Source organism: Equus caballus, chromosome 8 (assembly GCF_041296265.1).
Source record: "Equus caballus isolate H_3958 breed thoroughbred chromosome 8, TB-T2T, whole genome shotgun sequence".
In the NCBI taxonomy this organism is placed as follows: Eukaryota; Metazoa; Chordata; class Mammalia; order Perissodactyla; family Equidae; genus Equus; species Equus caballus.
The window spans coordinates 44,411,190-44,432,872 of record NC_091691.1 but is presented as its reverse complement, the minus strand read 5'-3'; positions in this window follow the sequence as shown (position 1 = coordinate 44,432,872).

Here is a 21,683-nt window from a genome sequence, read left to right as displayed (position 1 = left end):
TTTGGCAATTAGTTTGTGATTTTCCTGGGGAAAGGACAGCATAAGAACTAGCATTGAAAAGAAAGGATATAATCAGTTAGATTTGAGCTCAGGGTCTTAATTATTCAATTCATTTCATTCTAGTATTTATTATCACAATGGAAACTTGTCAGGCCAGGGCACATATGAAGAGTGTCCTGTTGCCCTTTGGGGTGTGGAGGTCTTAATGCTAACCAGTCCTGGCTCTTCCCATTGGTTTGTCCACCCATCCAGGGGTCAGTCATAATCTGAGAAACCAGCCATACATAACTCAAAAAATTGATTTGTAGCAAAAAGGCAATTTGCGCTTTGTGATAGGCAGTAATTAAATTTCCTTCTGGGAAGGCCATGAACAATCACATTCTGACCAGGGGCGCTGAAAGTTTGCTTTCTTTGAGATGTATTTGAGAGGAGTGTGAATTATGCTGAGCAATGTTATGTCTAGAATAATGACTCCTTAAAAAGGGCCTTACTTTAAATATTCTTTTGGGTTTGGACAGTTTATACAAGGCATGGATGGGCTTATGCATGTGCTTGAGTATGCATGTAGTTTGCTAGAAATTCCATTATTTCTCTTGATAAGTTTTGGGAAGAGCTGATAAGAATTGACTGTGCTTGACTCACCTTATATTTGTCAAAGAGTCTGCATAAAAGAGAACAAGAGAGCCCGAGTCCTCAGTAATGTGTACTTAGCCTGTTTCTTTTCCAGGATGTCAGCAGTTCCTTTTCTTTCCTGAGGGAGCTAAGGAGCACTTGCAAATAATTTGATCCAGAGAAGATTGATGCTTTTAAAGTCATATTCCTTTATCTTGCTAGTCACCTCTCTGATTTCAGATCTACAAGCAATATTAGATCATCTCTTAAAGTAAAGCCTTTGGCTATGGCACTTTTGGGAAAACACTGAAATGTTGCATAATCTTAAACATGTTGACGTAATACGTACCTTAGAAATATGAATTAGCATTAGAATATAGTTTAATAAAAAGTTATTTTAGAATAACACATATAAGCATGAAAAATACAACTTAAATTGTACTTCCCAATGTACATGCCATTTTCAAACACGATTTAATGTTTCACTACAAGATGTGGGTGCATTCATTTGATAATCATTAAGATTCCTTATAGCTCAAAAATTCTAAGGCTGCTTTGGTTTCAATCATAGTTCATAGATGATTTGGGCATAGTGATCTAACCACAGTTTCTTCGCTATGCACTTCTCTCTGTGTGTGGTGTTATCTGATTTTGAAGATGAGCCAGCTTTGGCGTCTGTGATCCTAGCGTGGTTCCTTGGAACATGAGATGTGGCCCTTCTGTGACTTCTCTCAGAGCTCATGTCCCACTAACAGTCATGCCAAGTTTGCCCACTTGGTCTTCATGGTGATGGGAGGGACTGAAGAGACAAAATGAACCTGCTTAGCTACTCCTCGTATTCAGGATTCATGGATAAATTTGAGTAATTGCTGTAGTTTACCCGACTCTTTCTGTTCATTCCTTTACGGGTATCGTGGAAAAATGCTTTCAATACAATGTATTTTGTTTTTCAATTCTGTGCTTCCTGGGAAGCATGAAAGAATACTTTGTAAACCCAATTTGCTAGTTTTCTAATTCTTAAGAATTCTCTTGTAATCCTTATTTTGGATCTGTCAGCACAGAAGAGCTAAAATGTTATTTTTCATATAAATGGGTCATTTTAGTTGTCATTTTGAAATGCCTTCTTGTTATACTATGCTGTAGTTTATGGATTTTGCACTGCACAAAAACTACTGTTCTAAAAATTAATTTAGTGAGAGTCTTATTTTTCTTTTAAACTGGGCTACCTAAAGGTTTCTGACAAACATCCATGATATTCATTAAGAAAAACCAACGAAGTGAAACAACTGCTTTTCCATCCTTCATGCCACACCCTAGAGAACAACACAGCTATGATTTTGCCATGTGAAAAATAGACCCTAAGCAACAAAGCCTCTTAATTGACCCAAATATGAGCTAGTATCACTTGTAATTGCCCAGATGAACTATTACACCTGTAATTGAAAGATATTTTGTTTGTTGTGAAATAATCTGAGCAAGATAATTAAAGATGAAAAGATTTAGGTGCAGAATTTGTGTGAGAATAAGAGAACATGATCATTACAGGACGTAATAAGGGTTCCCACTGTGACTGTCTTACACCTTCCCAAATTTGGGTAAAGGTTTATTGCCGAACTTCGTTTATTGTGTTTGTTCAATTACATATAATATGCTCATTTCATACACTTTCTAATTTGTGCCCACCTTAAGAGAATGCTTAATATTGGGCATTTGGTAGTGTTCTTACAACTGAAGCTATATACATCAAGACAAAGAAAGCTATGAATTTCTTCTAAAGTGAACATAACTTTTAAAAGCTAAAAAAGAAAGTTTACAGAATTTCAGAAACCTTTTCTTTTTACAAGACCTGGAGGTCTGGTCCTTGCATTGTCATTGATCATCTATGCACCTGAAATGGTCACTTTGTCATGTTGGGTTTCAGTTTCTTCCTCAGTGAAATAAAGAGTTGGGACTAGATTCATTTTTGTGTCTCTTTATCTCTAAAATTCTATCTTAAAATGGATGGTGGAATCCATGTACACACAGACAAAAAGGACTGAGAGCTTCCAGATCTCGGGCCTGAGGGTGACTCCTGTGCAGCCCTCTCCTTTTGAGGATAAGCCGGTCTTAACTTGCTTCTAATAAACAGAACATGCTAATGAGATGTCAGTCCCTTGATCACGTTAGAGTACATCATGAAATTGATGGGACATCACTCCCATGATTACATTATGCTGCATAAGACTCCATTTTAGCAGGCTGGAGGAAGGTTCTCTTGCTGACCTTGAAGAAGTGAGCTGCCATGTTGTGACAGAGCCAAATGGCAAGGAGATGTGGGCAGCTCTAGTAGCTGAGAGTGGCCTCCAACTGACAGCCAGCAGAAAACTTTAGTCTTATAACTATGAGAAACTGAACTTTTCCAATATTTACATGAACTTGGAACAATATTCCTTGTTCTAGAAAGAAATGCAGTCTGACTGACACCTTGCTTACAGCCAGTGAGACCTCGAGCAGGGAATCCAGCTAAGCCATGCTGGCACTCCTGACCTGTGGAGATGGTAGGATAATAAATGGGTGCAGAGGGTTCCCCTACACTCTTCATCCAGTTTTATTTTCCTCTAATATTATCATTTTGCCTTATTGTGGTCTATTTATCAAAACTAAAAAATCAACATTGGTTTACTGCTATTAACTAGTCTCCAGCCTCTCTTAATGCCCTTTCACTGCCCCAGGTCCAGTACAGGATCCCGTGTTTAGTTGTGGTGTTTCCTTACTCTCCTGCAATCTGGGACAGTTTCTCTTTCTTGCCTTGTTTTTCATGACTTGACATTTTGAGGAAGACCAGTCACGTAGTTTGTGCAATGTCCCTCAGTTTGGATGTGTGATGTTTTTCTCATCATTAGACTTGGATTATGGATTTATGGAAAGAATAACGAGGGAAATTTTTGGAGTGATGGAAATGTTCTATATTTTTTACTGTGGTAGTGGTTACATGGGTGTATACATTTGTCAGTGAGGTTTTTGGAAAGAGATGTTTCATCCACGTGTACATACATATACATGTACACATACATCAATCAATCAATCAGTCTGTGTTAAATAATATTCAGTTGGTTCTCTACTGCAAGACTGCCCAAAACCTTTAAGATTCTAAATGCACTAATGTTTTTTGTGACTTTCTAAGCATTACACATCATATGCAGCATTTCCAAACTTTTTGGAGTATGAGACTCTTTCTAGCACCTCCTAGAATCTGAAACACAGATGGAGAAATGTTGGCTTAAGTAAATTATAGTTGAGTTTATAAAAAAAATAACCAAAGTATGGAGAGTTGTTCAATTTTTCTACTGTGGCTGGCCGAAGACTAGGAAAATGTTTTTGTCCATCGAAGTGAAGATGTCTTTTGGGTTTAGCATGTGAGTGTGAAAAAGTAATAACAGTTTAGAGCTGGAACATATCTCTCACTTAACCTAATAATCTGTATATACACATTATTGACAAGTTGTCTTAGAACCTCTTTGGAGACAGGCACGACAGAGGACTTCAGTGGGTGAATGGAGGAAGCCAGCCCTCTGGCAGCCTAGCACTGCATGGCAAGAGCTGCTGAAGAAGTTGGGGCTCTTTTTACCCTTTGCCATTGCTGAGTACTCAAGCCCAGCATCTGCATGGATTTTGGACAGGTCTCAGGGTGCTAGGGCCCGTTGCTGGGGGCCTGAGGTGATGGCCCTTCCCTTACAAGTGGGAAGAAGAAAGTAGGGGAATGGTGAGCCCTGGAGGCAATTCTCCTACCCAAGGACACCCCCTCAGGCATGCAGTTGTTGTTTTTGATGTGGTGCCCTTGCTGATCACAAAAAGCTATTTACTTGCTAAACAAGGCTGCCTGTGTTTCTGTGAGCACCAATGGTTCTCTGTTTGGAGTCTGAATTCGTGGATGAAACAGCATTAGTTGATTTAGGTTTAGAAGAAAGGCCCTCTAATCTGAAGTTGTGTTTCGATACCTTGACAAGACTTACTGGCAGGTTATGATTTACAACTTGTTTCACGTGATCCATGGGTCATGTTCGCAATTATATTGATAAAATAAACATTCCTTGCATATGCAGTTCCATTACGCACTTAAATATTGAGACAATATTGAATGCTTTCAAGCTTTTCTGGTGGATCTCAGACCCGAAGTCTGCAATAATAAAGATTTGTAATGTTTGGAGAGGCTGTAAATGTAGTTAAAAGTATTCAACCTTTTATAATTGTGTTTGCTTCTTCCTGGCCAGTGCTGTGTCTTGCGACATGGCTAAGCATGGTCAAGGTCACCTTGGTGACAGTACAGGTGCCAAAGTGTGTTGAGGCAGACGGGGGGGGGGTGGGGGTGGGGGGGTGGCGCGGGGGGGGGGCAGCAACTGGGAAAGAAGTTGCTGACTTGGATGGGGCAGGTTTGGAACTTAGCCTCAGTCTCAGACACTGGGCAAAAGTCTAGTCTGGGGATCTGGATGGGATATTTTAAAGCGGTGGTGCATAGCGGGGCTCTACCCTAATGTAAAGATAAGGCATGGGGCGGGGGGGGGGCGTTTCTGACCTAAAGGGACGTGGAGGTTGCATGCTACAATTAGAAAGGAACAAGCAAGGAGACCAGGAGGCATCCTGAAGAAGGCTGGCTGTCTGCCAGGCGGGTCTCCCCAGCAGTGCAGGAGGCAGGTTAACCTCTCCTCACCTTTGGCTTTCTGGACTCAGAATACAATAGTGTTCTCAGAAGTAAATGAGGTGGAAGACTGACTTCCACCAACTTCAGAAGGGACTGATAAGTAAAAAACAAAATACTAATTTACTACTTTACAGTCAGAAGTTGAAACAGAAGAGATATTAGGTCTGCTGCCTGGCTTATTTTCTCTTTGTAGACAAATGTACATGGGAGCCATTTGATAATCAGTGGCTGCTTGTGGTGATGGGCTCTTAGCAAGAGGAGGTGTCTGATGTGTTAGTCCCACGCACTCACCCCTACTAATGGAATATTCGGCCCCATGAACGGGTTTCTGCTACCCGACATAGGGCATCATCTCCCTTGCACCAGACAGGAGACACAGTGTCAGAAGTTGCCCCTCCCCTGCCTTTTTCTCTGCCTGCATGGCTGATCATTCCCCTTCTTCTTGGCACAATATTTCTTGAGACAAGCCAGTATCTTTCTGGTTCTAGTCACGTATTGCTGACCTGGGACCAATTCTGCCTCTTGAGAGTGAATTGGAGTAATTCTGTCCTCATCAATTAAATGTTTGCTGTAAGGTTTTGCGCTTAGAGATTATGCACTTTCCAAGTTGCTAGGGTGGGGAAGTTGAGGGAGAACAATCCCCTCATGGTTGAACCTAAGCACCACCTATGGTGAGTAGCAATGCAGACTGATAAAGATGCCAGAAACTGCCATGTTTAAAGCCCTCAGCCATAGGAAAGTGTCTAAGAGAGCTGAGAATACCATCATGTTCACTGCCACATCACTTTTGGTATTCCGATTGGCAGAGGCACAACCCTATCTTTAATTAGATTTGTTACTGCAGATGAGAAAGCAAAAACATTCTTTCTTCCCTCTCTCATTCTTTCCTCTCTGTTCCTTCCAACGATTAAAGGCGTAATGGCTTCCATATACAGTTGCTGAAACTACAGTTGCCACATCTGAATTCTTTTTAACGACAATTTGCATTCTGGATCTGAAATATTCACGTTTACTTGATGTTGATACTATCGTCTGTGTGTTATGCCCATCCTCTATCTTGGAGATTTCTTCATATAGATTGACTTTGAGATGGTAGGAGTAGATATATTTCCCCTTATCCATCAACTCCATCTTGACTTGTTCCTTAAGAGATTTTTTATTATTATTATTTACCTTCTTCTGGTCTTGTTCTTTCCTCCCAAGAGGATGATGCTGGATGGATGCTTCATTTTCTTTACTGATTGTTTTACTGAAACATTTGCTTCAATTAGAAGAATTGGCAAATCTAAAAGGTTCTTAAATATTTCAGAAAAATAAATGGCAGATAAATTTCCTAAATAGTTAATTGTTGGGGCTTCTGGGAAGATGGAGTAGATATAGTTTTCCTTATTCCTCCCACTAAGTACAACTAACACCCTGAATATTATATATATAACAAATAGGAGAAGACTCTGAAAGGTGCAGAGAAGAAGGCAAACTTGCTAGGGAGTGTGGACACAAGAAATAGCATAGTAATGGATTCCTTGGGCCTTCTTTTTTGCCTTATGTATTCCAGACTCAGAGCTGAAGAAGTCAGCAACCTGGAAACACCAATGGGCACAGACAACAAAATCCTGCTGTCTCTAGTCAAAGGTCCAGGCAAAGGTCAGCTTGGTAAGACAGAACACTGTTAGATAATAACTGCTCTACTGCAGCCAAACATCAAAGAAAAAACCGTGGCCTCACCTTCACCCACAGGGGTCAGGTGGGGAGCTTCGACTTCCACTCTTATCAGGCTGTAGTGAAGAGCCACAATCCCCCAAAAGGGGTGATATGAGAGGAAGCAGAGTAGAAAGCTTGGACTTCCAGCCTTGCCAGCCAGCTGCAGTGGCAGTGGAGGCCATGTGGGAGGCCTGTACTTTCTCCCTACCAGGCAGAAATGAGGATGGTCAGAGGAGCCCTACTGGAGACTCAGGACTTCTGCCACTGTCCAGGAGTAATGAGTTCCCTGGTGTCAATGAGGCTATGTTGGGAACAGTAATGAGGCATTTCTGCTACTCCCAGTCAGGGTCATATCAGCAGAGGCCTAGTGGAAAGCTGAACCCCCCAATTCTGCCCCACCATGTTGAGGATCCCCTCTTCCTCATGTGTTTCAACAGAATCTGAGTAGGAAACCTAGACTTCTACCCTCATCTGGTGGTAATGAAGCAGTGCACTCCTCCTTCCTCTGTTGAAGTGGTGTCAGAGGAAGCCAGCTGGGATTAAATATGATCCAGAGTTTCATAAGATAACACTCTGAATATCCAGGCTTCAAAAGATAATCACTTGTCATTCCAAGAATCAGGAAAATCTCAACTTGAATGAAAAAATATAATCAACAGATGATAACACCGAGATGACTTAGATGTTAGAATTATATGGCAAAGGTTTCAAAGCATCCACAATAAAAATATTTCAATAAGAAATTACCAACATGCTTGAAACAAATAAAAAGAAAGATTCAGCAAAGAAATAGATGATATAATGAAAAACCAATTGGAAGTGAGAAAAAAATATAATAACCAAAATTTTAAAAACTCAACTGATGGACTCAATAAAAGAGTGAATATGATGGAGGAAAGAATCAGTTAATTTGAAGAGAGAGCAATAGAAATTACCCCATCTACACAATAAAGAGAAAATAGTCTGAAAAAAACCCCCCAGAATCTGAGGGACTTGAGGACTACAACAAAAAGTCTAGTATGTGTGTCATTGCAGTCCTATAAAGAGAAAAGAAAGCAGGGCTGAAAACTGCCCAACTTTGACAAAATACATACACCTATAGACTCCAGAAGCTGAGAGAATATCAAACACAACCAACCCAAGAAATCCATACCCACGCACATCATAGTCAAACCACTAAAATGTAAAGACAAAAATCTTGAGAGCGGTGAGAGAGAAAGACACCTATAAGGGTGAAGGAGTTCAGGGCAGGTTGCCCCAAGATGTACTGCTCTGTATGTCGATTGTTTCAAGCTGAAAACAATCAAAGCCCAGAAGGCTCAGAAAGGAACTATAGCCTTTCCCCTTACTGCCTAAAAGAATTTAAACATAGGGTACCAGTTCCAAGAAGAACTATCCCCATAGATAGCTAAAGTAAAATACGAAGTAGGTGTGATAGACAGGGAGGAACCTAACAAGGCCCACTTGATCGAAGTCCCCTCTGTGGCCCATCCTCTTGGCATGACCTAGCAAACATTTGTTTACTAAAAATTAACTCTCTTCATCTTCCTGTGGATTGTCCTCCCTCCCTTTGAAGTCCTAGACCTCTACATCCTCTCCTTAGTTTAGAATGATATATATGTCAATGAAAATAATCCATAACCAATCTATAAATGAAAATTTGGGTGAGTTTATTCTGAGCCAAAATGTGAGGACCATGGCCCGGGTCCTTCCTTCCCAAAGAAAGGAAGGGCACCAAAGAAGTGGGATGTACAGAGTGGTTATATACCTTCAAAGAGCATGTTTCACATATGATTGAAATGTCCCTTTTACAATAGTCATGAGACTGCTCTGTCAGCACAGCAATTGATGGACACAGCAGGTGGTAGGTCTGCTGTCTTGGTGGACACAGCAGGGTGTCAGATCTGCTATCTCCAGCTGGGTGGTCACAGGTGAGCAGAGCAATCAGTTCCTAGTCTAGGGAGAGATGCTTATCGTTAAGGAAATGCCAATTTAGGGTAAGTTGCACTTTTATCTTATGGGCATTTGTTCTTGCCATAGGAAATGTTTAAAGCAGATATACAATGCATGCTCAATGGCCATGTCAGGCCTTTTTGGAAAAACAAAGTCAGGCCAAATTAGGTTTACACCAAGTGGCTTTCTCATATACTCCAATATATCCTATTGCTTGCCATTTCTATTTGTCATATATATGTCTCATTTTGCCTGATTGTCTGTGGAATTTTTCATGCTTATGTGAATTTCCTGTGTCCACACATTAAATTTGATTTTCCTCTGTTAACCTGCCTTATGTCATTTTAATTGTTCAACCAGTCATAAGAACCAAGAGGAGAAGGGGCAAATTTCCCCCTCCCTCACAGGGGAAAAACAATTCAAGCACCAGTGTATTTGTCATCAGAAACCATGCAGACCAGCCGGAGGAAGTAGCACAGCATTTTTCAAATGTTTAAAGAAAAAAAAGTCAGTCCAGAATTCTATAGCAAGTGAAAATACCCTTCAGGAATAAAGGGGAAATCAAGATGAAGGGGAAACTTTCAGATGAAGAAAAATGAAGAGAATTTGTCACCAGCAGTCTTACCTAAAAAAACAGCTAAAAAAGTTCTTTAAAAAGTAAGGAAGTGATAAGAAAAGGAATTTTTGAACACTAGGAAGGAAGAAAGAACAATGGAACGAGTAAAAATATGTGTAACACAGTGAATATTTCTTTTCCTCTTTAATTTTCTAAATTATATTTGATGGGTAAAGCAAAAATTATAGCACTATGTATCTAAATGTATGTCTAGAAAATATTTAAGAGAATTATGAATGGGTAATGATAAACAGATGTAGAGGGAGGCAAATTTTCCATGCTTGAATTGGTAAAATATTGACAGCAGTAGCCTGAGGTAAATTATGTATATATAATATAATAGCTAGAGCAACACTAAGATACATTAAAAAACACTAGAGATAAGTGAAAGTGGAGTTCTAAATAAATGTTCAAGTAATCCATAGGAAGAAAGGAAAAAGAAAACAGAGATGAAAAACAGAGAAGACAAATGAAAGACAAAACTAAATAAGTAAAAAGGCAGACTTAAATTCTAACATATCAATAATTACATTTAATTAAACGACTTACATATACCAATTAAAAGACAGCAATTGACAGAGTTGGGTTAAAAAACGTGGCCAGCCATATGCTGTCTGCAAGAAACTCACTTCCAATATAACTGTACATATAGGTTGAAAATAAAAGGATCCAAAAAGATATATCATGTAAACATTATTCAAAAGAAAGAAAGAATGACTGTATTATTATCAGATAGACTTTAGAGGAAAGACAATTGCCAGAGACTGAGAAAGACATTATATAATTATAAAATGATCAATCCACTAAGAAGATGTAGCAATCCTAAATGCGTATCAAAAAGCAACAGATTTGCAAAATATGTAAAGCAAAAACTAATTGACCTGAAAGAAGAAATAGGAAAATCCATATTTACAGCTGAGACTTCAGCACTCCTTTCTCAACAGCTGATAGAACAACTAGATAGAAAAGCAGCAAGGTTAAAGAAGAACTCAAAAGCACCATCAATCAACAGGATCTGACTGACATTTATAGAACCCTCTACCCCAAACAGAAGAATATATATTCTTTACAAACATCCATTGAACGTACGCCACTGTAGACTATATCCTGGGCCATCAAACCTCAACAACCTTAAAAGAATTGAAATCATACAGTGTGTGTTCTGATCACAGTGGAATCAATAAGAGAAAGATAATGGAAAAATCTCCAAACACTTAGAAAGTAAACAATGCCTTTGCAAATAAACCATACATCAAAGAGAAATTATCAAAAGATGTTAAAAAGTACACTGGTTGAATGAAAATGAAAATGTAACACATCAAAACTTGTGGGCACAGCTAAAGCAGTACTGAGAGGGAAATTTATAGCATTGAATCCTTACATTTTCTTGAAAAGAGCAAAAATCTCAAATCAATAACCGAAACTCCTGTCTCAAGAACCTGGAAAAAGAGGAGCAAAATAAACCCAAAGCAAGGTGAAGGAAGGAAATTATAAAAATAAAGAGCAAAAATAAATGAAACTGAAAACAAGAAAATCAATAAAACAAAGAGCTGGTTCTTTTAAAAAATCAATACAATTGACAAACTTCTAGCAAGACTGCCAAAGAATGAAAGAGAGGAGGCAAAATATTGATGATGAAAAAGAGACTATTACTACAGATGCTGCAGACATCAAAAGGATAATAAAGATAAGTACTACAAACAATTCTATACACACACATTTGACAAATTAAATGGACCAACTTTAAAACCAATCCAAACTGTCACAAAACTCACACAACATGAAATTCATAATTTATATACTCCTATAACTATTAAAGAAATTGAATTTATATTAAAATTCCCCCCAAAGTAATCTCTAGTCCCAGATAGATTCACTGGATAATTCTACTAAATATTTAAAGAAGAATCAACACCACTTCTACAAATCTTCCAAAAAATAGAAAAGGAGGTAAACTTATTCATTTTAGGAAGCTAGTAGTACACTGATACTAAAACCAGACAAAGACAGTACAAAACAGAAACCTACAGACCAATATTCCTTATGAATATAGATGCAAACATCCTTAACAAACTATTGGTAAACAGAGTTCAGCAATATGTGAACATAATTATTCACCATGGACAAGTTTTTCTTCCAGGTATGCAAGGCTGGCTCTAAATGTGAAAATCAGTCAATGTAAAACACCATATTAACAGGCTAGAGAAGGAAAATCTCATGATTATATCAATTGATGCAGAAAAAATATTTGATGAAATTCAATACTTATTCATGATAAAAATCTTCAGAAAAATAGAACTACAGGAACTTTTTCAACTTGATAAAAAGTCATCTACAAAATATTTGCAGATAACATTACACTTAACAGTGAAAGACTGAATGCTTTCTTCTAAATTAGGAACAAGATGAGGACGTCCATTCTTACCATTCTTATTCAATATAGTACTAGGAGCTCTGGCCAGTGCAATAACACCAGAAAAGGAAATAAATGGAATGCAAATTGAAAATGGAGAAATAAAACTGTCCTTTTCTGCATATGACATGATTGTTAATGTAAAAAGTTCCAACAAATCTACCCAAAACTCCTAGAACGAATAAATGAGTTCAGCAAGGTTTCAAAATACAAGATATATATGTGAAAATCACTGCATTTATATCTACTAGTAATGAACACAAGGACACTGAAATTAAAAGTACAATACTATTTACAACTTGTCAAAAAATGGAGCAACTTAGGTGTAAATCTAACAAACATTCAGTTGTATGCGGAAAACTACCAATAACTAATAAAAGAAATAAAAAAGAGACATAAATAAACGGAGAGACATACCATGTTCATAGACTGGAAGACTTAACATAGCAAAGATGTCAATTTTCCCAAACTGATAGACAGGTTTAATGCAGAGACGAGATTTTTCTAAAATTTATGCACAAATGCAAAAGAACTAGAATAAATAAAATAATTATTTAGAAGAATAAAAAATTGGCAGATTCAATCTACCCAATTTCAAGAATAATTATATAGCTTCCGTATCAAGACTCTGTGGTATTGATGGAGTGACAGACATACAGATAAACGGAACAGAATTGAAAACCAAGAAATAGACCCACACAAAGATTCCCTACTTTAGTTTTGACCAAGGTTCAAAAGCAACTCCGTGGAGGAAAGACAGCCTTTTTAACAAGTGATGCTGGAGTAACTGGACATCCATAAGCCAAAAAATGAACCTCAACCTAATTCTCACAGTTTATGTTAAAATTAACTCAAAACTGATCACAAGCTTAAACATAAACTTTAAAACTATAAAAGTTCTAGAAAAAAGTGGGAAAAAATCTTTGTTATCTGGGGCTAGGCCAAGAGTTCTTAGACTCAACACTAAAAGCACAATCCACAAAAGGAAAAAGTCATAAACTAGACTTCATCAAGATTTAAAACTTCTACTCTGCAAAGAACCCTGTTAGGAGGCTGAAAATACAAGCCATAGACTGGGAGAAAGTATTTGAAAACGACATCTATCAAGGTACTTATGTCTAGAATACATAAAAAAATCTCAAAAATCCACTATAGAGAAAAACCTCAATTAGAATATATATAGAAACATGAAGAGAATCTTGTCCAACAGAATATACAGATGGAAAATAATGTTCAATATCTTTAGCTATTACAGAAATATAAGTTCATACTACAATGAGATATCACTACACACTTACCAGAATAACTAAAATACAAAAATAGGAATCACACCATATGCTGGTGAGGACGTGGAGAAACTGGATTACTCATACATTGCCGGTGGCAAAGCAAGCTGGTACAGCCACACTGGACACACTGGAAAATAGTTTGGAGTTTTTTTTTTTAAACTAACGTATGACCCAGCAATTGCATTGCTGGGTATTTATGTCAGAGAAATGAAAATTCATGTTCACAAAAAAACTTGTACCTGAATCTTCATAGCAGCTTTATTTCATTTTATGTTTTGCATTTTTTAAGATTTACTTTTATACGTGGTACAGGGGAAAACCTACTGTTCAGGCAGTGAAAAGAATGAGATAGTTAACCTCTCCTCATCTGAAGGGTTTAGCTAATTTATTACTCTGAACTGTCTTTCCCCCAGGAATCATTTTCCTTATTTATTTATTTGTTTGTTTATTTATTTAGTGGAAAACATAAGGGAGATGGCTGTTAACATGATAAATCTGTTATACCAAAAGGAACATTTATGTATACTGTTAAAAAATTGCACTACATCATTGTTTAAATCCATGAAGAAAAATTGTAACAGGAAAAACAGAATCTTATGTACCTTCTTTGACATTTTCTTAAAACAATCCAGGACTTTATGTCATTGTAACTGATATTTTTCCTTAAAGGTTTTCCTCTTTGAATACAAAATCACATTGTATAAAATAAGATGGAAAATTTTTCTGTGGGTTACAAGGAGCATATTGTACACTGCTGGAAACAAATCATCTGAGAGTAAACATATTAGGAGATACAAATGCCTTTTTTATACTCATAAAGAAAGACGGCACCAGACGCCTGGAGCTTGACGTGAAGGCTTATATATTAAATGCGTTACCTCACCTTGTCTCTGAAGCATAATGACTTTTACATGAGATTTCAAAAGTGGGCCATGGCCTCTTTGCTCTACTTTAAGTGGAGTTGAAGCAATTTTGCTGCTTTCTTAGTTTGGCACTGATTCACATAAATATTGGTGTATTTTGGATTTCTAAATTATTTCAGGCATGGAGATTGAACATGGGACTTCTTTGCAACAGCAGCACCAGACGTTAGAACTTTTTCTCTCTGTATAGAAGTGTGAGTATCTTTATAAATTGGAGTGATGCTACTACAGGAAGCCTTTCATGCAGCCGTTTATACAGGTCACCAAAGTTGGAGTGTCCGGGTGGGTGAATTTCATTCTTATTTTTGTAAACATAATTACTCAATGCTAGACAATAAGAAATGGAAAACACTCAAGTGGGGTTATTATATCTGGATTTCTTTATTTTGTTTTGTTTTGTTTTCAGGTGATAAGAATTTTTTAATTTTTTTTATTGAGTTAATGATAGGTTACAATCTTGTGAAATTTCAGTTGTACATTATTGTCTGTCACTAGTGCTGTAGGTGCACCCCTTCACACTTAGTGCCCACCCCCCACCCCACCTTTCTCCTGGTAGCCAATAATCTGTTCTCTTTGTCTCCATTTTTAAATTCCTCATATGCATGGAGTCATACAGAGATTGTCCTTCTCTATCTGGCTTATTTCACTTAACATAATTCCCTCAAGATCCATCCATGTTGTTGCAAATGGGACGATTTTGTTCTTTTTTATGGCTGAGTAGTATTCCATTGTATATATATATATACCACATCTTCTTTATCCAGTCATCTGTTGATGGGTGCTTAGGTTGCTTCCATGTCTTGGCTATTGTAAATAACGCTGCAATGAACATTGGGGTGCATGGGACTTTTGGAATTGTTGACTTCAAGCTCTTTGAATAGATACCCAGTAGTGAGACAGCTGGATCATATGGTAGTTCTATTTTTAATTTTTTGAGGAATCTCCATACTGTTTTCCATAGTGGCTACACCAGTTTGCATCCTACCAGCAGTGTTTGAGGGGTCCTTTTTCTCCACAACCTCTACAACATTTGTTACTACTTGTTTTAGTTATTTTTATCATTCTAATGGGTGTAAGGTGATATCTTAGTGTAGCTTTGATTTGCATTTCCCTGATGATCAGCAATGATGAACATCTTTTCATGTGCCTATTGTCCATCCATATATCTTCTTTGGAGAAATGTCTGTTCATGTCTCCTGCTGATTTTTTGATCAAGTTGATTGATTTTTTGTTGTTGAGTTGTGTAAGTTCTTTATATATTATGGATATTAAGCTTTTGTCAGATGTATGACTTCAAATATTTTTTCCCAGTTAGTGGGGTTTTTTTGTTTAAATTCTGTTTTCATTTACCTTGAAGTAGCTCCTTAGTCTGATGAAGTCCCGTTTGTTTATTCTTTCTATTGTTTCCCTTGTCTGAGAAGACATGGTGTCCGAAAAGATCCTTTTAATACTGATGTCAAAGAGTGTACTGCCTACATTTTCTTCTAGAAGCCTTACGGTTTCAGGTCTCACTTTTAGGTCTTTGATCCATTTTGAGTTTATTTTTGTGAATGGTGAAAAAGAATGGTCAATTTTCATTCTTTTACATGTGGTTTTCCAAGCACCATTTGTTGAAGAGACTTTCTTTTCTCCATTGTATGCCCTCAGCTCCTTTGTCAAAGATTAGCTGTCCATAGATGTGTGGTTTTATTTCTGGGCTTTCAGTTTTGTTCCATTGATCTGTGCACCTGTTTTTTGTACCAGTACCATGCTGTTTTGATTACTGTAGCGTTGTAGTATGTTTTGAAGTCAGGGATTGTGATGCCTCCAGTTTTGTTCTTTTTTCTCAGGATTGCTTTAGCAATTCAGGGTCTTGCCCCATATGAATTTTAGGATTCTTTGTTCTATTTCTGTAAAGAATGTCTTTGGGATTCTGATTGGGATGACATTGAATCTGTAGATTGCTTTAGGTAGAATGAACATTTTAACTATGTTTATTCTTCCAATCCATGTACATGGAATGTCTTTCCATCTCCTTATGTCGTCATCCATTTCTTTCAGAAAAGCCTTGTAAGTTTTGTTGTATAGGTCTTTCACTTCCTTAGTTAAATTCACCTTAAGGTATTTTATTCTTTTTGTAGCGATTGTGAATGGTATTGTGTTCTTGTGTTCTTTTTCTGTTAGCTCGTTACTAGAGTATACAAATGCTACTAATTTACGTAAATTGATTTTATATCCTGCAACTATGCTGTAGTTGTTGATTACTTCTAAAAGTTTTCCAGTGGATTCTTTGGGGTTTTCTTTATATAAGATCATGTCATCTGCAAACAGCAAGAGTTTTACTTCTTCCCTCCCTATTTGGATTCCTTTTATTCCTTTTTCTTACCTGATTGCTCTGGCCAGGACCTCCAGTACTATGTTAAATAAGAGTGGTGATAGAGGGCATCCTTGTCTAGTTCCTGTTTTCAGGGGGATGGCACTCAGTTTTTGCACATTGAGTATGATGTCAGCTGTAGGCTTGTCATATATGGGCTTTATTATGCTGAGGAAGTTCCCTTCTATCCTGATTTTTTTCAGAGTTTTTATCATAAATAGCTGTTGGATCTTGTCAAATACTTTCTCTGCATCTATTGAGATGATCATGTGGTTTTTATTCCTCAGTTTGTTGATGTAGTGTATCACATTGATTGATTTGCGGATGTTGAACCATCCCTGTGTCCCTGGTATGAATCCCACTTGATCATGATGTATGATCCTTTTGATGAATTGCTGAATTTGGGTTGCCAAAATTTTGTTGAGAATTTTTGCATCTATGTTCACCAGCAATATTGAGCTGTAGTTCTCTTTTATCATGGTGTCCTTGTCAGGCTTTGGTATCAGCATGATGTTGGCTTCGTAGAACGTGTTAGGAAGTGTTCCATCCTCCCTAAGTTTTGAAATAGCTTGAAAAGGATAGGTATTAAATCCTCTCTGAAAGTTTGGTAGAATTCCCCAGGAAAGCCATCTGGTCCTGGGGTTTTATTCTTTGGGATGCTTTTGATTGCTGTTTCAATCTCTTTCCTTGTGATTGGTCTGTTCAAATTGTCTGCTTCTTCTTGACTAAGCTTTGGGAGATTGTAGGAGTCCACGAGTTTATCCATTTCCTCTAGGTTATCTAGGTTGGCATAGAATTTTTCATAGTATTCTCTTATAATCCGTTGTATTTCTGCAGAGCCTCTTGTTATTTCTCCTCTTTCATTTCTGATTTTGTTTATTTGAGCTTTCTCTCTTTTTTTCTTTGTATGTCTGACTAGGGGTTTGTCAGTTTTATTTATCTTCTCAGAGAACCAGCTCTTTGTTTCATTGATCCTTTCTACTGCCTTTTTTGTTTCAATAAGATTTATTTCTGTTCTGATTTTTATTATTTCTCTCCTTCTGCTGACTTTGGGCTTTGTTTGTTCTTCTTTCTCTAAATCAGTTAGGTGTAGTTTAAGATTGCTGATTTGGGATTTTTCTTATTTGTTAAGATGTGCCTGTATTGTGATGAATTTTCCTCTTAATACAGCTTTTGCTGTATCCCATATGAGTTGGTATGGCATGTTATCATTTTCATTTGTCTCCAGGTATTTTTTTATTTCTTCTTTAATTTCTTCAATGATCCATTACTTGTTCAATAGCATATTGTTTAGTCTCCACAACCTTGTGCCTTTCTCAGCTTTTTTCTTGTAATTAATTTCTAGCTTTATAGCATTATGATCGGAGAATACGCTTGTTATTATTTGATTTTTTTTAATTTGTAGAAGCTTGCCTTGTTTCCCAACATATGGTCTATCCTTGAGAATGTTCCATGCGCACTTGAGGAGAATGTGCATTCTGCTCTTTTTGGATGAAGTGTTCTATATATGTCTATTAAGTCCAACTGTTTTAGCTTTTTGTTTAGCTCCACTGTTTCTTTGTTGATTTTCTGTCTGGATGATCTGTCCATTGATGTGAGTGGGGTGTTGAGGTTCCCTGCTATTATTGTGTTATTTTTGATATCTTCTTTTAGGTTTGTTAATAGTTGCTTTATGAAATTTGGTGCTCCTGTGTTGGGTGCATAGACATTTATAAGTGTTATTTCTTCTTGATGAAGTGTCCCTTTGATCATTATATATTGGCCCTCTATGTCTCTCTTTACCTGCCTTATCTTGAAGTCTGTTTTGTCTGATATAAGTATTGCAACACCTGCTTTCTTTTGTTTGCTATTAGCTTGGAGTACTGTCTTCCACCCCTTCACTCTGAGCCTGTGTTTGTCCTTGGAGCTGAAGTGTGTTTCCTGGAGGCAACAAATTGTTGGATCTTGTTCTTTAATCCATTTTGCCACTCTGTGTCTTTTTATTGGAGAGTTCAATCTGTTTACATTGAGGGTGATTATTGATGCATGAGGGCTTAATGCTGTCATTCTGGTGCTCGTTTTCCGGCTTTCCTGTGTTTCCTTTGTTTCTCATCCTGTGTGTTTTAGCCTACCCATTGACTCCTGCAATTTCTTATGCTCGGTTTCTTAGATTTTTCCTTATTTATGTTTTGTGTCTCTGTTCTGTTTTTTAGTTTAGTGGTTACCCTGAAATTTTTATTCACGATCTTGTGTATAACATAGTCCATTTTCTGGTGGTCTCTTACTTCCTTAGCCTAGACTGATTCAGTCCCTTTCCTCCTTCCCTCCTAAATTATTATTTTCATCTCTTATTCCACCTTGTGTTGTGTGTTTGTGGTTAGAGTGATAAGATTGTCTTTGCTTTGGTGATTTCCTTCCCTTTATCCTAATGCTATAGTTGAATATTTACTATCCTATTCTGATCCTATCTATTTGCCTCCCTACTCTGTGTTTTGTGACCTCTTTCTCCCTTTCATTTCTTTTTTCAGGTATCAGAGCCATCTTGAGAATTTCTTGTAGTGGAGGTCTTGTGGCTACGAAGTCCCTTAGCTTTTGTTTGTCTGGAAAAGATTTAACTTCTTCCTCCTATCTGAAGGATATTTTTGCTGTATAGAGTATACTTGGCTGAAGATTTTTATCCTTTAAAGTTTTAAATATCCCATTCCAATCTCTCCTAGTTTGTAAGGTTTCTATAGAGAAATCCGCTGAAAGTCTTATAGGGGTCCCTTTGTAAGTTATTTTCTTCTGCCTTGCTGCCCTGAGTATTCTTTCGTTGTCATTCATTTTTGCCATTTTTACTATTATATTCCTTGCAGCAGATCTTTTTACTTTGACAAATCCTAGGAGCTCTGAAAGCTTCCTCCACACATATTTCTCTCTCAATCCCTAGATTTGGGAAGTTCTCTGCTATTATGTAGTTGAGCACACTATCTGCCCCATTTTCCTTTTCCACTCCCTCAGGAATTCTGATTACTCTTAATTTGCATTTTCTCATTGAGTCAGCTATTTCTCGGAGATTTTCTTCAGTTTTTTTAAATTCTTAGTTCTCTTTCTTCCACTGTCTGGAGCCATTCAGCCTGTCTATCTTTGATTATGCTATTTTGCTCCTCTATGGTATCTACATGGGCATTCAGGGAATCCATATTCTGTTTTATCTGATTCATTGTATTTTTCATCTCTAGTGTTTCTGAGTTGGTTCTTCTTTATAGTTTCAACCTCTTTTGTGAAGTAACTCCAGAACTCGTTGACTTGTTTCTCTATATTTCCCTTTATCTCATTGAGTTTTTTGATGATAGCTACTCTGAACTCATTTTCACTTAGTTTACCTATTTCCAAGTCCTCAGGACATACTTCTGTGTTTTTATTGTTTTTGTTTTGGACCGGAGCTTTTATAAATTGCTGGATGGTAGAGGAGCGGTTTTTGCACATGATGCTATTATTCGGTTGCAGTTACAGCCTGTCACCACTAGATGGGGGTCGAGAGGGGCACATTCTGAGCCATCTGCCTTCAGCCCCGATGGTGGCACACAGCACGGGTTGGGGGAGCAAGGGCACTTTCACCGGAGCCCCTGGATTCTGATCAGCTCTCGCTCTCTGGTTTCCTGGGGCCCTGGCTTGATGGGGCCCCCCCCCACGTGAAAGCTTTCTCCCATTAGAGGGTTTCTGCTGCACAGGTGGTCGGAGTCCTGGACAATCCCCTGGATGTGCAGCCCCTCCCCCACTCCTTCCCTCACCTGCGGCAGCTATCCGAGTCTCCAGGGGAGGGAACGAAGATCTCTCCTACCCCGTTGCAAGTCCTTCAAGGGTGGCTCCGGCCTCTCCACCTTCTGTCCTTTGGCTGTTGTGGGTCTCTGATGATTTCTATTAGGATTTTTTGTTTTTTTGGTTGGAAAGCGGTTGCCCTTTTTGGTTGTAATTTGGAGGGAAGAGAGTCCCTGCTGAGGTCACACCACCATGTTGATGACATCACTCTTGTTTTTATTTTTTAATTATTTTTTCTAATTCACTGTTTACTTATTTTTATTGAAGTATAATTGATATATAACATCCTATTAGTTTCAGATGTACAATACAATGATTTGATATTTGTATATATTGCAAAATGGTCACCACAATAAGTCTAGTTAACATCTGGATAGCAACTTTATTCATAATAACATCAAACTGCTGACAATCTAGATGTCCCTCTAGATGGGTGGGTGAATGGTTAAACTAACTATGTTACATCCATACCATGGAATACTACTCAACAATGAAAAATGAAAACACTGGTTATACACACAATGCCTTGGATCAGATTCCAGAGGGTTATGCTGACTGTAAAAAGTTAATTATTCTGAATGAAGAGTCGATTTTGATGTAAATTTCATTGTACTCTGGGAATGAGTCTCTTTGGAGTATTTGTCTTGTATTCACCTTATTCCTTGTCATGAATAAGGGAATTTCCATTTGAAAGTTGCTGAGTTTTATTTTTATGCTTAATTAATTTATCCACTTTTCAAGAGTTCTCTCTTCATAGTATTGATTATTGAGTAGAAAAGTTGTAATTAGTAAAAGAAAAATGATACAACTTAGTCAACAGTGTATAAATTCAAACCTATGAGACTCTGAAAATTGATTATACTTAGAATTTCAGATTTTTCTTGCCCAAATGATGTGGATTTTATACCCTAATATTTGCTACCTTTCTATTTAGTTTTTAAAGATAATAAGTATAGTTTTACTTTACACATATTCTATCTGGCATTATAAAGGAGCAGAGGAAACATGGAGCAATGAGTTGTAACAACTAAAGGGAAGTGGCATTATACAAGAGAAATTTCACTGGAATTTGAGCCCTTGTCCACTTACTAACTGAGCAAGTAAATTACTCTCTCAGAGGCTATTTCTTAATCCATAAAGTTGGTAATATAATATCTATTTTATTGGGTTGGGAGGAATGCTTCATGTGAAAGGCTTCATAAATTGTGAAGTACTCTGCAAATGGGAGTGAAGACTGTTGATATCTGATGCAAGTGGGACAAGACTAACTGAAAAAGCCCGTCATACAAAAACGAGTATGGATGATGTAATGTTTACATAGATATTAGAAGACAAGCAGGGAGGCATCCTTGGGTAGATTAGTAA